Raw genomic sequence first — 17294 nt, forward strand, 5'->3', positions numbered from 1 at the left:
CCGTTACCGAGGCTTGCATGTCCGTTGGTTGGGTGTGCGGTGCGCTGTGTTTTGCCGATGTGTGTTAAATAATGGCAGCTCTCGGGATCGTGCGTTGTATGAGGCACGACAGTTGCGTCACCGTTTAACCTGGCCTCCCGTCTCGTGCAGAACAAGTTTGACCATAATGTCAATCTTGTTCTGCTCTTTGGTTTGCTGCATTTAGATAGCGATTCTCTGCTGCTGAACTAGCTACTAGTGGTGCCGAGATGATGCCTCATGAAACGTCAAAGCCTCTCAGCCAGATGAACCATCAAAGTGATTCATGCTCGAAGCTTCAAATTAGAACGCTAGGGACATCTAGTGGTGAATGAAATTATGACAACCCAACCCAAAATGTGATTTTTGCTTCGTGTGCCGATACAACAATAAATCATTTGAGAATTGAAGTCACTTCAGTGATACATGTGTGTGAGTGTGCCATTCATAAAATGGCACAGAGCTCATGCTAGAAAATAAATCATTTGGCAAAAGTGTGTCTTAACAGACGCTTTTATCCAAAGCGACTTACATCGGTAAATACACACATTGACACACCGACGGCAGAGTTGACCATACAAGGCGACAGTCAGCTGTCAGGAGCAAAGTGACAGGGACACAACAACAATGAGCTAGGAGGAGCTGGGGATTGAACTAGCGGGTAATCTACCGGTTACAAGTCAACTGCTCTACCTTCTGAGCTAAGCCGAGCCACCCTGCATGAAAACTGAGAAGGAGTGATTAATTGAATAGCCATTAAAGTGTTCTGGACAGTGGTTATTGAATTCCCTTTTTGGCAAACTCCATGATGAATAATGAACGTGATATTTCGATTGATACTACCGAAAATGCAATGCTCAAGTACGCCTAAGTACTTCCGCTCAATTTGAATTTCCCTTCAGTACTAGGTCTGGGCCCCGTTTCCCGATATCGATGGATCTTCGCTCGTAAGATGGTTCGAAAGAGGGAGCTTTCGAACCATCAATAATTTCTTTGGAGCGTTTCCCGAAACTCCTCTTAACGTGAACGCGCATTCGCTGCACTCAAGACGATCTTAGGATTGTACCTGTCCACTGACATGGTGCTGAAACGTATGGCAAGCCGAGTGTGCCACAATTCGACTTCAATTAAACGCGTTCTGAAACGCCAGCACGCGTGCCCAGAACGCGTTTTGGTTTTCCAGAACGCGTTCCGGAGTTTCAGCGCGCGCGCCCAGAACGCGTTCCGGCGTTTCAGCGCGCGCGCCCAGATCGCGTTCTGGCATTTCAGCGCGCGCGCCAAGAACGCGTTCCGGCATTTCTGCGCGCGCGCTCAGAACGCATATTAGCATATTAACAGCACGCGTGCTGTTAATATGCTAATGCGCTCCTCCCCTCAATTTTCTCAGCCAATAGATTTGAGCCGTTTTCACCCAATCATATGCTAGGGCAAACACACAGACAACATCAGTCGAGACCAGGGCCCCGTTTCCCGATAACGATGGATCTTCGCTCGTACGATCATTCTCCCGATGGATCTTGCGATCCATCGTCAATTTCTTTGGAGCGTTTCCCGAAACTCCTCTTAACGTGAACGCGCATCCGCTGCACTCACGACGTCGTAGGATTGTAACTGTCTACTGACACGGTGCTGAAATGGGCTCCGTAGGAGGGGGAGACGCAGGAATGTCGCAGGAAAATTGTGTTAAAAAGGGTTAAAATATATCCCCATCAAGGACAACAGCAGAGTAGCCTACAAAAAAATAGACTGCAATTATATGAATGCTAAAGACATTAAAACACAATTGATTAGGCTTAAACCGACATATATCAGTCCTAATCCTGAATGCACTGTGCGTTTCACGGCATTTCCCCCCCTGAAATAATTCCTCTTCACACCTGTGAATAACCCGGGAGACGTCCATGATGAGGAATACAACGAAGCCCACCGTCTGGCCCGGTGCATCGTTGAGCGCACGATCGGGAGGTGGAAGTTGCGCTTTAGATGCCTTCACAAGTCAGTTTTCGCCGGCCAAGTCATGCGCCGTGATATGTGTGACGGCTATGTTGCACAACATTGCAGCTAAGGCTGGGGTGGCATTGCTTGAACCGGAGGACGTTGAGGACGATGACGATGAGGAAGATCGGTGTGAGGACGGCCTCCCTCATAACTACGCGGCTGGTTTTCATGCGCGTCGAATAGTGATTGAGACTTTTTTTTAACCCCCTCCACCCTCCCTCATGTCACTAAACATTCCCGTCAACTTGACCAATCCCCACAATATCCCAGCCTTTTGCCTGCTTCTTTGCTTGTTTTTTATATTTTTTTTATTTCTTTTAATTTCTTTAATTTCGTTATTTTTTTTAATTTGTTTAATTTTTTTTTTTTTTACATTATTTTATGCTACGTTTTATGAGTAGCCTATGTAAGTCTGCACAAATCCCCCCACTTTCTCTCACACATTTTGAGTGCCCTGCCTGCGCAAACATTTTCTGGACTGTCCCGTTTTATTTTGGCCATTTTAACATCTTTATTAATAAATTAATTAATAATCTTATTAATTACCAAACTAAGAACATAAAGGCGCAATGCGTTTTAATAAAACGCATCCAATATACGGAATGTCCGATGGTGACGCCACTGAGGCTATAGCTGACGATGCTCTTAGCGTCCTACGAGTACCTACGAGCACCCCTGGAGTACTCGTTAGCTACGAGCGTTTTCAAGACGTTCGTGACCAACGATGCTTTTGGGAAACGCGGTGAAAACTCTACGATGCCCTTTCGACGCACTTCACGATCCACTTAGGCTAACGACGCTTTCGGGAAACGGGGCCCAGAGCTCTTCTTTCGCGAATCAGTTTCTCTCACTCCTAATCAGGAGATTGTCGGCAGGTGCTGGTTGGACCGGGACCGCAGTGTATAGAGCCTGCCCAGACAGGCTTCTCCCTCCTCCCGGCATTTGATTTCTGCTGTTTGTTTGTAACACATGGACTGATGTTCACTTAATAACAATATAGTAATAACATACTAACTAACTATAAAATATGATTAATATATTCCTCACCATGACCTGACATGTAGACACTGTGAAAAAGAAATAGGAAAAAGGTGACCAAAACGTTTCACTAAATTAAAGGCTATGAGTGAGTTTGTAGGTGAGTTACAAATGTATCAAGAGTAGAGGTTTAATGTGAAAAGGGATGGTTAAATGGTAAACGTTGTGAATCTTTTGGGGGCAATTTTGGCTGGCAATTTTGGGGGCAATTTTGGCTATGTAATGTGACAGGAGCAGGATGGAAGTCTTCCTAAAGGGCTTGGTCTGTTGGGTACCAATACCTACCAGTTGGTTACCAATAGTATCAGTTGTAGTAGTATCTATCTCGTCACCTCCCTATATTATATATATAATTATATTATATATATATATATATATATATATATATATATATATATATATAGTTTTTTCTATCTGTCTCATTCCAACTGATGAAGTGAATTATACCTCGTCTTATAGGCTACTACCACGTACAGGCTAAAACCTGCAACTGCATGTTAATACTTCAGACGGACTTATTTACTTCTAATGGAATTTTAACTCTAACTTCTGAACTCTTTTTGTTTTTATTGTACTCAGAAGACGAATAAGCTGACTCATGTAATGCTGTAATAAAAAATGTAATAAACGATACGCTATAAATAAAAGTATTTTTTAATTATGTTATCATAGTTGCCACGGCACTTACCATACACAATGTTCGGTCAAGTAGCTTAGATAGTGTATAGTCAAAGTGTATGTACTTGTAGTGTTCACCACCTCCACATTAACCACCTAATTTGAAACATCTTAACATCTTTCGACTTTAAGAACGACACAACAGAAAAGATTCGCGAAAGAAGAGCTCTGGTCTCGACTGATGTTGTCTGTGTGTTTGCTCTCGCATATGATTAGGTGAAAACGGCTCAAATCTATTGGCTGAGAAAATTGAGGGGAGGAGCGCATTAGCATATTGACAGCACGCGTGCTGTTAATATGCTAATATGCGTTCTGAGCGCGCGCGCGCAGAAATGCCGGAACGCGTTCTTGGCGCGCGCGCTGAAATGCCAGAACGCGTTCTGGGCGCGCGCGCTGAAACGCCGGAACGCGTTCTTGGCGCGCGCGCTGAAATGCCAGAACGCGTTCTGGGCGCGCGCGCTGAAACGCCGGAACGAGTTCTGGGCGCGCGCGCTGAAACGCCGGAACGCGTTCTGGAAAACCAAAACGCGTTCTGGGCACGCGTGCTGGCGTTTCAGAACGCGTTTAATTGAAGTCGAATTGTGGCACACTCGGCTTGCCATAGAAACGGGCTATGACGCAGGGGAGACGCAGGAATGTCGGAGGAAAATGGGTTAAAAAGGGTTAAAATATCTCCCATCAAGGCCAACCGCAGAGTAGCCTACGAAAAGAATAGATTTCAATAATATGAATGCTAAAGATATTAAAACACAATTGATTAAGCCTAGGCCGACATATAGGCTATAGCAGTCCTAATCCTGAGCGCACGATCGGGAGGTGGAAGTTGCGCTTTATGGCGCGTTTCCACTGCAGGGTGCGGAACGGATCGGATCGCAAAGGTGCGGGTCGGGTCGCGTTTCCACCGCCAAAAGTGGGCGTGACCCGGACTTTGCCGTACCCGTTCCGCCCCTATTCTCGGGACTCCTCCGTTGCGGTACCCAAAACAAGACCAGACGCCTGAAAGGGTCCCGTGAAATTCTAGCTACACCCCCCCTCCGTTGATTGGTCAACAGAATCGTCACTTCCGGGTGACGCGGGGATAAAAACAAACAAACAGTAGCCTCGAGGTATTATTCTTTACAATTAACATGTCGCGTAAAAAGCTTGCTTGGGCGAACAAGGAGGTGGAGACGTTCGTCTGCATTCTTGGGGAGGAAGACGTTGTTTACGATGTTTACGTAGCTGCCGCGGCGATCGACATCCGGCCTACCACCAAGGGTACTGTCGGCGGTGGAAACGCGACCTTGGAACTGAGCTGGGCTATACCTATGGAGTCAGTTTCCTGCCATAATTCAAACCTGAAAAAAAAAGTTTCAAAGGCTTGTAAGTCTGGGTTTGAAAACTCAACACCTTGTAAAAAAGGTTTTGCAACACTGAAAAAAGAGATTATAACCTGAAAAAAATAAAAATAAAATTCAAACATCTGTAAACATGATCTTGTGTTCGATTTTATCTTCTTCATCATTTTCACCAACACATTTTCAAAGTTCAAACAATTTCACCAGCGCATTTGCAGAGTTTCAAATCTGGCACTGTTCTAACAGTGTATTTCATTGTTGCCCGGTTTTGAAACCTTGTAAATGGGATTCTGCAAACAGGTGTTCATACATTGAGAAATACGTTTTGAAAGGTTGAATATTTGGTTTTAAAAACTTGTAAAGGTGTACGTTTACGACATTGCAACGTATTTTTTCAGAACTGGCTTTTCAGCACTGACTTTTCAGAGATTTGACCACACAGGCGCAAGCTTTGAGTCACGTGAATATTGGCAGTGTTCTGACGCCACTCGTTTTGAAACTCCTGACAGTCGAATCTGAAAAAGAAAAAAACGTTCCTGGGGGCGGGACCATTTAGCTCTAAACCTATTGGTTGCTCTCGGCTGACGTACATTCCAATCACATGTGCCGTTCAACGGGCTGTGCGTGATTGACAGTGCTCTGCCGATGACACGAATAACAAGCAACTTTCGCGGTTGATTTTGATTTCCATTTTCTGGAACCATGGCTGTTTCCCAAAGTGAAGGCTGCAGCCTTGCTAGGACGCGTCCTTGCTAGTCGCGTCCTATGGAGATGAGACTCTTTGTAGGGTGTTCGAATTCTCAGTGGTCCACTATATAGTGGACTTAAAATAGGGTACATACGATGTTCCCTACATGTTACTCCCGTATACCACAATGCAATGCGGTTGTATTTTTCCAGGGGAGAAGAAGAAGCTGAATAACCGCGAAAACGAATGCATTTAATGATGGAGTCTCCGGCTTGTGTTTAGAAATGTCAACAATTTATTTGGGATTTAACATTCAAAATTAATTTAAAAAAACTTGAACAAGGAAATGTAACATTCAACATCAATACAACCTCCAGCCCGGTTTGTTTAGATGATGTCGGCGCATCACGTCACACAAATACCAGGCGCATTTACTGACGCAAATGACGTTTAGAAATGTTAGGCGTAGTGTCCGAATTCTCGTTCCCTATTCCCTATATAGTGCACTATATCATGTACACTATATAGGGAATAGGGAACGATTTCGAACACAGCTTCTGGTTCCAGAAAATGGAAATCAAAATCAACCGCGAAAGTCGCTTGTTATTCGTGTCATCGGCAGAGCACTGTCAATCACGCACAGCCCGTTGAACGGCACATGTGATTGGAATGTACGTCAGCCGAGAGCAACCAATAGGTTTAGAGCTAAATGGTCCCGCCCCCAGGAACATTTTTTTCTTTTTCAGATTCGACTGTCAGGAGTTTCAAAACGAGTGGCGTCAGAACACTGCCAATATTCACGTGACTCAAAGCTTGCGCCTGTGTGGTCAAATCTCTGAAAAGTCAGTGCTGAAAAGCCAGTTTTGAAAAAATACGTTGCAATGTCGTAAACGTACACCTTTACAAGTTTTTAAAACTAAATATTCAACCTTTCAAAACGTATTTCTCAATGTATGAACACCTGTTTGCAGAATCCCATTTACAAGGTTTCAAAACCGGGCAACAATGAAATACACTGTTAGAACAGTGCCAGATTTGAAACTCTGCAAATGCGCTGGTGAAATTGTTTGAACTTTGAAAATGTTGGTGAAAATGATGAAGAAGATAAAATAGAACACAAGATCATGTTTACAGATGTTTGAATTTTTTTTATTTTTTCAGGTTATAATCTCTTTTTTCAGTGTTGCAAAACCTTTTTTACAAGGTGTTGAGTTTTCAAACCCAGACTTACAAGCCTTTGAAACTTTTTTTTTCAGGTTTGAATTATGGCAGGAAACTGGCTCCATAACTAACGCTTTGCCTGAATCTTTATTATCTGAATGGGAAATGCAATATTTTAGGAGAGATACACCCTTAAAAGTGTTTCTAATAACATTTCTAGCGAGAAATATACCTTTTCCTTGCATAATCTCCAGTAAGTGAATGTGTATGATCTTTATTAATCTTTATTATCTGAATGGGAAATGTAATATTTTAGGACAGATTCACCATTAAACGTGTTTCTAATGACATTTCTAGTCAATAATTTACATTTTCCTTGCATAATCTTCAGTCACTGAATGTGTATGATCTTATTCATCTTTATTATCTGAATGGGAAATGCAATATTTTAGGACCGATTCACCGTTAAACGTGTTTCTTATAACATTTCTAGTGAGAAATATACTTTTTACTTGCATAATCTTCAGTCAGTGATTGTGTCTGATCTTTAGTTTTAGTTATTAGGAAGATTTTATCGGCTCGCTCGCATGTTCCAAAGGACGTCAGGTTGCTAGGGACGCTGCTTTCGCTAAACTAGCAGCTCACGTGTTTCCTGCATTTGTGTTATTAAACCGTTACTTTATGTAACTTTTAATGATATCATCTTGTTAGAAACACGTATATCTGAGAGCCAACCCAGTCGCCAAAAGCATACGTTGACAGTGTATGAGGGGCCGTCTGGGACAGAATTCATACTTGGTCTTACACACACTATTATACTCTCTCACATACACTATTATACTCTCTCACATACACTATTATACTCTCTCACATACACTACTACTCTCTCTCACATACACTACTATACTCTCTTACATACACTACTATACTCTCTTATATACACTACTGTACTCTCTTACACACACTACTATACCCTCTCACATACACTACTATTCTCTCTCACATACACTACTATACTCTCTCACATACACGACTATACACTCTCATACTTACATGTAAAAGGAGTTTAATAGTTTGAATGAAACGGAAGTGAGTTTGAATGAAACGGAAGTGAGTTTGTATGAAACGGAAGTGAGTTTGAAATGTTCATAAGAGTCCGCAGAAATCGAATATCAATATTATTTTAGTGTAATTACATTGTGTATATGCACAAGCCATCTTATACAAAGCAGCCGAAAAATAGAAAACCGAAACGCTACTGTTTTTTTTTAGAAAACTGCGATTCAGGGTTTGAATTCTGCTATTGTCGTCTGATTCATTGAATCCGCTGTGTTTGCCAGGGTCTCAGGGTCTTCCGACTCTGGGGAAGAGCCTGCTAGTTTACGCACACCCCTTGCGCATTTGTTTTCTCAACCACACGTGAGACGTTGTTTGACATGCTGGATATCGTCAGAAAGGTATTTTCATTGGCTATTAGGATATCTAATGGTGCGGCCACACCAACCGCGTTACTCGCGTTGGACAACGCGAGTAACGCGCCTAACCTGACGCTTGACCAGTGTGTGGTGGTTCAACGCTTCCAACGCGTCAACGCGCCAACGCAGCTAGATGAGTCCATGTCCATGCAAGTGAACGGAGCGTTCCCTCTTCGTCATAACTATCAAACCAAACATCCTTCACATTCACTGAGCGAACATTATGAAAGTAAAATGCACATTTCTCGCTAAAAATGCTTCCATAAACGCATTTAATGGCGTAACTATGTAACTATTTCCACCCAGAATAAAGAAAAATGTCGGCAGTGGCTGCGCTGGAGTCCGAGGTAGGAAACCCAAACGCCGCCGTGTTTGGGTGATAGAGTTTAGATCGGGTTAGATTAAATAATCTCGGATATAAATAACAATAATCGGGTTAAATAACTTCACATGGTGTGTCTGGTGTGTTTCCAGCATTCGTAGTGTTGATCAGCAGAGAAGCAGTCCGCCAAGACGTTGAGGTTGCTTAGCAACCAGAGACTCTGTCCATGCAAGTGAACGGAGCGTTCCCTCTTCGTCATAACTATCAAACCAAACATCCTTCACATTCACCGAGCGAACATTATGAAAGTAAAATGCACATTTCTCGCTAGAAATGTTTCCATAAACGCATTTAATGGCGTAACTATGTTACTATTTCCACCCAGAAAAAAGGAAGATGTCGGCCGTATGCTTCTGTGCAAGCTCACTACTCTCTGCCAGTGACGTCGGGTCAAGCTCCACGCTGATTGGCTACCGCGGCTAAGCGTCACGCGTTGGAGCGTTGAAAGTTCAATTTTCTGAACTCCGGGCGTTGGTGCGATGGGCGCGTTACTGCGTTTACGTGCGTAATTACGTGCAACTGCCGCGCCTAACGCCCCCAACGCAACGCTTCAACGCTTCAACGCGCGTGTACCGCGCCTAAACCAATGGTTCCCTATGCAAAAATGCCGATTTTCAACGCCCCTAACGCGAGCAACGCGGTTGGTGTGGCCGTACCTTAAGGCCCGTCCCCGACCCTTGCTGTCTGCTGGTGTAGCTGTCAATCAAAGTATAGACGCACCGTTTTGATAGTGATCGCCTCATTGGCTTGTAAGGCTTGTAAACAAGGAAGTATTGGTCTTACAGACATGTGGGAGGGCTCTATGTCACCGTGAGACCCTGGCAAACACAGCGGATTCAATGAATCAGACGACAATAGCAGAATTCTAACCCTGAATCGCAGTTTTCTAAAAAAAAACATAGTAGCGTTTCGGTTTTCTATTTTTCGGCTGCTTTGTATAAGATGGCTTGTGCATATACACAATGTAATTACACTAAAATAATATTGATATTCGATTTCTGCGGACTCTTATGAACATTTCAAACTCACTTCCGTTTCATTCAAACTCACTTCCGTTTCATTCAAACTCACTTCCGTTTCATTCAAACTATTAAACTCCTTTTACATGTAAGTATGAGAGTGTATAGTCGTGTATGTGAGAGAGTATAGTAGTGTATGTAAGAGGGTATAGTAGTATGTGTAAGAGGGTATAATAGTGTATGTAAGAGAGTATAGTAGTGTATGTAAGAGAGTATAGTAGTGTATGTAAGAGAGTATAGTAGTGTATGTAAGAGAGTATAGTAGTATGTGTAAGAGAGTATAGTAGTGTATGTAAGAGAGTAGAGTAGTGTATGTAAGAGAGTATAGTAGTATGTGTAAGAGAGTTTGAATGAAACGGAAGTGAGTTTGAATGAAACGGAAAAGTTTGAATGAAACGGAAGTGAGTTTGAATGAAACGGGAAAGTTTGAATGAAACGGAAGTGAGTTTGAATGAAACGGAAGTGAGTTTGAATGAAACGGAAGTGAGTTTGAAATGTTCATAAGAGTCCGCAGAAATCGAATATCAATATTATTTTAGTGTAATTACATTGTGTATATGCACAAGCCATCTTATACAAAGCAGCCGAAAAATAGAAAACCGAAACGCTATTATGTTTTTTTTTTTTAGAAAACTGCGATTCAGGGTCAGAATTCTGCTATTGTCGTCTGATTTATTGAATCTGCTGTGTTTGCCAGGGTCTCACGGTGACATTGAGCCCTCCCACATGTCTGTAAGACCAATACTTCCTTGTTTACAAGCCTTACAAGCCAATGAGGCGATCACTATCAAAACGGTGCGTCTATACTTTGATTGACAGCTACACCAGCAGACAGCAAGGGTCGGGGACGGGCCTTAGATATCCTAATAGCCAATGAAAATACCTTTCTGACGATATCCAGCATGTCAAACAACGTCTCACGTGTGGTTGAGAAAACAAATGCGCAAGGGGTGTGCGTAAACTAGCAGGCTCTTCCCCAGAGTCGGAAGACCCTGAGACCCTGGCAAACACAGCGGATTCAATGAATCAGACGACAATAGCAGAATTCAAACCCTGAATATCAGAAAAAAAAACATAGAAGCGTTTCGGTTTTCTATTTTTCGGCTGCTTTGTATAAGATGGCTTGTGCATATACACAATGTAATTACACTAAAATAATATTGATATTCGATTTCTGCAGACTCTTATGAATCTTTCAAACTCACTTCCGTTTCATTCAAACTCACTTCCGTTTCATTCAAACTCACTTCCGTTTCATTCAAACTATTAAACTCCTTTTACATGTAAGTATGAGAGTGTATAGTCGTGTATGTGAGAGAGTATAGTAGTGTATGTGAGAGGGTATAGTAGTTTATGTAAGAGAGTATAGTAGTGTATGTAAGAGAGTATAGCAGTGTATGTAAGAGAGTATAGTAGTGTATGTGAGAGAGAGTAGTAGTGTATGTGAGAGAGTATAATAGTGTATGTGAGAGAGTATAATAGTGTATGTGAGAGAGTACAATAGTGTGTGTAAGACCAAGTATGAATTCTGTCCCAGACGGCCCCTCATAACAGTGTACGTTTTCGTGAACACTGGATTACGTCGCATTTCAACATAAAATAGCGTGTTATACACACACACACACACACACACACACACACACACACACACACACACACACACACCACACAACACACACACACACACACACACACACACACACGATGCATTTTCGCTGCTAAAACAAAAAAATGAAAATTCCCTCAAATATTATTACTTTCAAAACATTGGCCAAAATGGAATATCTTTTTTTTTAGGGCTGATTCTAGCACATTTTGGGTGGATTTTTACTGGTATGTGGGCAGCACGTTTTTTGCAGGACCTGGCGACCCTGGGCTGTTGCCCGAGGTGCTGAAATACTCCGGAACAGATCCCCCCCCCCCCCCCCCCCCCACACACACACACACACAAATGCACACGCACACACATACACAAACACACACACACGCACAAACGCACACACACACCTCGACTCCTGGCTTGGAGCCAGCTGCATAGACACACACGCCAGGTGCTGCTTGTTATTGGGACCACTTCCGCCTTGTTCTATTTATTTATTTTCTCGAATGCACCAATTGGGAAAGCTTACTGAAAATTTCATTGTACTTGACTCGTGCAATGACAATAAAAGGCTTTCTATTTTTCCATTCTATTTTCTATTTGGACAAAGCCCCTCAGAAGTGTTGCCTGCAAGACCTAATGATTCAGAATGTGGTGGAAAAAACGTTTTTGAGATAGGAAGATCGACTGTGCTATTACTTGTTTGAAGTAAAAATATGCTTTTTAAATAAAATATTGTGTAATTCATACCGTGGCACAGCTTTTACTTCCGTATTTACTAAATGGTTCATTGTTTGTCCTTTTGACCGCCATCCAGGATTGTCCCACATGCAAATGCTTCTTTACATGCCATGGCGAGGCAGCCTAATCTACCTGTCGAGAAGAAAGCAGGCAACTTCAGCATCCCTTTAATTCTTTATTCTGTAATCCTTCATTAACTCTTTAAACCTCAGCAACATCTTTTGTTAAACCAAAAGAAGACTGTGGAGACGACAGTGAACTTTCTGAGAAGTCCCCCCCCCCACCATCCAGAACGACAGTGTCCATGGCGAGGCAGCCTAATCTACCTGTCGAGAAGAACCATTTTAAACCTCAGCAACACCTGGTGGTAAACCAGGTGCTGGTGTTAAACTCTCCTAAAATTCCTTGTTTTGCAAACCTGGCCAATAAAGCAATATAAACCATATAAACCAACCAACCAACCAACCAATAAACCAAAAGTGCATTGTAGGCTTTCAAATTGGCCGGGTAAAGGCTTTATATCCCTCTTACACGTTCAATGTTAATAATATAATATAAATATAAGAAATTGTTTGCTCAGGAGGATAAGTCAGATTACTGGTGGGTGATATTAAACCAAAGAGGAAATATTTATGAATGAAGACAATGATTTCAACGTATAAATTACTTAGAATGCTACAGAGTGTCCCTTTAAGGAAAACTACTTACCTGCCGTGATCTTTTCAAGGATGAGGCTTCAGTTGAGTTAACCGTTTATTCAGGTAAGATAGAAAGCACAGTCTGGCAAGCAGCTACAGTAGGTATAACAATGTGCGCAGGGAGATTCTTAGTACTACTTGCTTTAATTAGGGGGTGGTTCATATTTATACAGATGGCTCCTCCTCTAGAAGGAGCTGTGTTTTTCCACAGTTTGGATTGATAGTTGTCTGCCATATCTGGTGAAATCATGATGTTGCAGGGGTTGACGCTAACGGTTGCCCGATTGCCCGGGGCAACTAAAAATAATGTTTGGGCAAATTGAGATTATTTCTGGTTGCCCGAAAGTGCAAGTGCATTTTTTAGGGTTTGTTCATATATATCAGTGGCGAAGCTAGACCTTTTTTTTGGTAGGCCTTAGCCCACCCTTTCATTTCGTCCTCAAATCTAATATTCTACCCTTTTTTTCCACACAAGCAATGAGAGAATAGATGCTGTAATGAACAGGCACAAATGGGCTAGTGAAATCGAGCGCAACCTTCCTGCAGGAATCTCTAACCTCTGATTGGTCAACCCGGTATCACGCCAAGGCGTGAAATAGATACGTTGGTCCACATCGCAAGGCGTGTTCAGGGTCACGCTTTTTGACCAACGCGTGACCCTGAACACGCTTTCTTCTCCATTCGAAATGAATGGAGGAATAGCACCAACAGGGGGCGTGACCAGGCGCGTCGTTAGACCTGGGCATTCGGGGCTATAGCCCCGGATCTTTTGGGATCAGCCCCGGATCTCTGCCGTAAAAAAATAAAATTAAAGTATGTATATCTATACATATATATACATATATACAGGGTGCGATTTGTGAAAAAACCAGAGGGGGGGATAATTTTGAGAGACATTTTATTCAGGAAAAATAACCACACAACAGTGTGAAAACTTATGAAAACAGTTGATCTTGTGACCTTGTGTATCTAAACCTTACACTTAGGCTTCATAACGTAGGCGGTAGGCCTATTTTGAACGTGAACTTAACCACTGCATTTGCAGAAATATTTTCTCATAGCTAAAATTGTTTTTAAATGTGCCAAATAAAAAAAAATATATATTTTTTCCCGATATCAGTTCAACAGAAAATATGAAATACCACAATGTGCTGTCAAGACGTTTTTTTTTTATTTTATCGGTTAATCTGGTAGACTGTAGGTCAGACTACGAAAACAGTCCGCTCTGATGACGCACTTCAGCCTCTTTTTTTTGCTTTCCTGTTGGCGGATCGATAGCAGCGTGGTGACCCTGCTTCAACCACATCTCTGCAAATCTGCGGGCCGGGAAGGAAGCAACATCTGGTGCATTTACAGAGATGAAAAGCAGATTGTGCGGTGTGGACACATTCATTCTGTTTCTGCCATCTGCAAGAATGTGGTTCATGGCGCTGAAACCTCTTTCACACTCGGCTGTGCACACTAGGAGCGTGGAGACAGCGGTGAGAACTTTGCGCATGCTCTCTCCTGTGACACCGTGACATTTAAACTCATCGAACTCCTTCAGGAGTATGGGACTGGTTGCGGCCTCAACAGCAAGAGTTTTGTGTATGGCGAGAAGTTTTTCATCGCCGTAGAGGATGCGCTCGTCTTCATCAGATGGCCAGTTTGATGGATTTAGAGCGGCGGCGGCAGAGATTATCCCGTTGTCATCCAGCCTGCGCTCACGCGCGACGCCTCTGACTCGCTCCCGGTAGATCAAAATCACAGCACAATCAAAATGAAGACGGACCCTGTGTATTTTGGTTGTTAATTATTACGATGTAATGGTGAAAATACTTTGGGTGGGGGGGATAATTTTTATCCCCACCGAGGATAAAAATAATTCAGCAGAGGGTAGGACGTGTAAACCAGAGGGGGGGATAATCCCCACCATCCCCACCGGCAAATCGCACCCTGCATATATATATACATATAGCTGCTTTCATACACGTAAGTACTGGCTGCTCTTCTGAATATATGCTGCATCGTTGCAGCAACATTGAAGACGATCGCGTTGACTTCTGCGGTCTGTTCTGCCTCCATGCTGTCTGCGTCAAACCAAAACAAACCTGAGTGACAGCGGCCGCACTTATCCCGCCTCCTGCAAATGTACGTAATATCCCTCCCCTTGCAATGCCGGCGCTGGCACTGGCCGCGGGAGCAAGATGTTATTCAAACAAAAATGCATCAATCATTGTTTTATTCTTTCATTACACAATTTTCTTTCATTCTTATAAATAAAAAAATAATATAAATACATATATAAATCTAGCCAACTTGTCAATCAAAATTAGTCTTGTCTTGTCTCTCTAGTGGTTGTTCATTCTAAAACACTACAATCTTTTGAGAAGCAAATGGTTGCAGCCTCTATAGGCTTACTGTGGCGCTGATGTGAGTAGGCCTACTGCATGCATGCAATACTACTACTCATAGTAATAATCGGAGAGGGTTGAGAAACAGTGGGTTGACAATCCATTCTGGTACCTCATTTTGAAAATCCCCAAAAAAGAAACTTCACATAGGACTGTCTTTCAATTTTTAATACATTGCTTTGGAGGTTTTCAATCTAACATCCCACTGGTTTGATTTTACCTGAGAGAAAAATGTTTATTTTTTAAAGCATCCACAGCAGCCATAATAATGAGATTATGAGACAATGAGAATGAAGCGGCAACAGTGTGACTGTGCAGAGTGAGAGAGATGGCTTCAATGGATGACCAGGGATTGGTGGTGGTGTTACCCAGGAAGGGCGGCTGTAGTTAACTGCAAGCAACAGAACATGAATAGTGAAGTGGAGGAAGGAGTCGAAATGAGACTTCATTAACAGATTCATGTACAGCTCAGATTTATATGGAGATACGCTTCTTAAACAACTTGCATACAGCATAAGCAAGTAACAGAAACAGTGTGGGAAGATTATTTTTTCATTATTTAAATCTACATCCTGGTTACACGTCGCGCGATAGCGCATATCATTTCATGCAAGCGAGTGTTTACTTCCTGGTTACAGGTCGCGCGATAGCACATATCATCTCATGCGATCTTAAAGAGAACTTGACGTGAACAGTTTAGGAATGCATATTCCGGGAAAACATTAGAACTCTGAAATGCTGACTAAATATAAAGCATGTTTTTATCTGTAACATTAAACCTACACTGACAATAAGTAATAACTTAAAAATGAAACATAAAGCAGACCACTACTTACTTGCCGTAGCCTGGCTGGGGGAGAAAGGTCCGTCGGAGCAGCGATGGCTTCTTGACATCGGGTAGGTGCACGCAGGCTATATAGGCTATTCTAATGTCTTATTTTTGCCCTGGCGCTCGGCATAGGCGACCTATGTGTTGGGGGCGCCCTTAATTAATTAATCGATACATTAATTAATTAATTATTTAATTAATTAATTAAGATACCGTAGCACGCAGGAGTCAGGACGGTGCTCCCCCCGGGCTAAAGCCCCGGTTGTTTTCAGAATATCTGACTGTTTTTTAACCATCGGACCCTAGTTTACGACAAAAACAACACAATTGACGGCAGCTCCTTTGCCGCGTGGTTTTTAGAACCCTGTAAGGATTAGAGGGGGAGGTCGATAGCAACCACCATAGCAACCATGACGGTCAAGTGACTGGATGCAGCCCCGTTGAAAAAAATATAATACCACCCTACACACTCAGTGTGTGTGTGTGTGTGTGTGTGTGTGTGTGTGTGTGTGTGTGTGTGTGTGTGTGTGTGTGTGTGTGTGTGTGTGTGTGTGTGTGTGTGTGTGTGTGTGTGTGTGACACGCTATTTATGTTGAAATGCGACGTAATCCAGTGTTCACGAAAACGTACGCTGTCAACGTATGCTTTTGGCGAATGGGTTGGCTCTCAGATATACGTGTTTCTAACAAGATTATTTCATTAAAAGTGACATAAAGTAACGGTTTAATAACACAAACGCAGGAAACACGTGAGCTGCTAGTTTAGAGAAAGCAGCGTCCCTAGCAACCTGACGTCGTTGAAACATGCGAGCGAGCCGATAAAAATCTTCCTTAATAACTATAAAACTAAAGATCAGACACAATCATTGACTGAAGATTATGCAAGTAAAATGTATATTTCCTTGCTAGAAATTTTATTAGAAACACGTTTTAACGGTGAATCGGCCCTAAAATATTGCATTTCCCATTCAGATAATAAAAATGAATAAAGATCATACACATTCACTGACTGAAGATTATGCAAGGAAAATGTACATTTCTCGCTAGAAATGTCATTAGAAACACGTTTAATGGTGAATCTGTCCTAAAATATTGCATTTCCCATTCAGATAATAAATATTAATAAAGATCATACACATTCACTTACTGGAGATTATGCAAGAAAACTGTATTTTTCTCGCTAGAAATGTTATTAGAATCACGTTTAATGGTGTATCTGTCCTACGTAACAATTTCAACA

Source organism: Gadus morhua, chromosome 20 (genome assembly GCF_902167405.1).
Source record: "Gadus morhua chromosome 20, gadMor3.0, whole genome shotgun sequence".
NCBI classification, from domain to species: Eukaryota; Metazoa; Chordata; class Actinopteri; order Gadiformes; family Gadidae; genus Gadus; species Gadus morhua.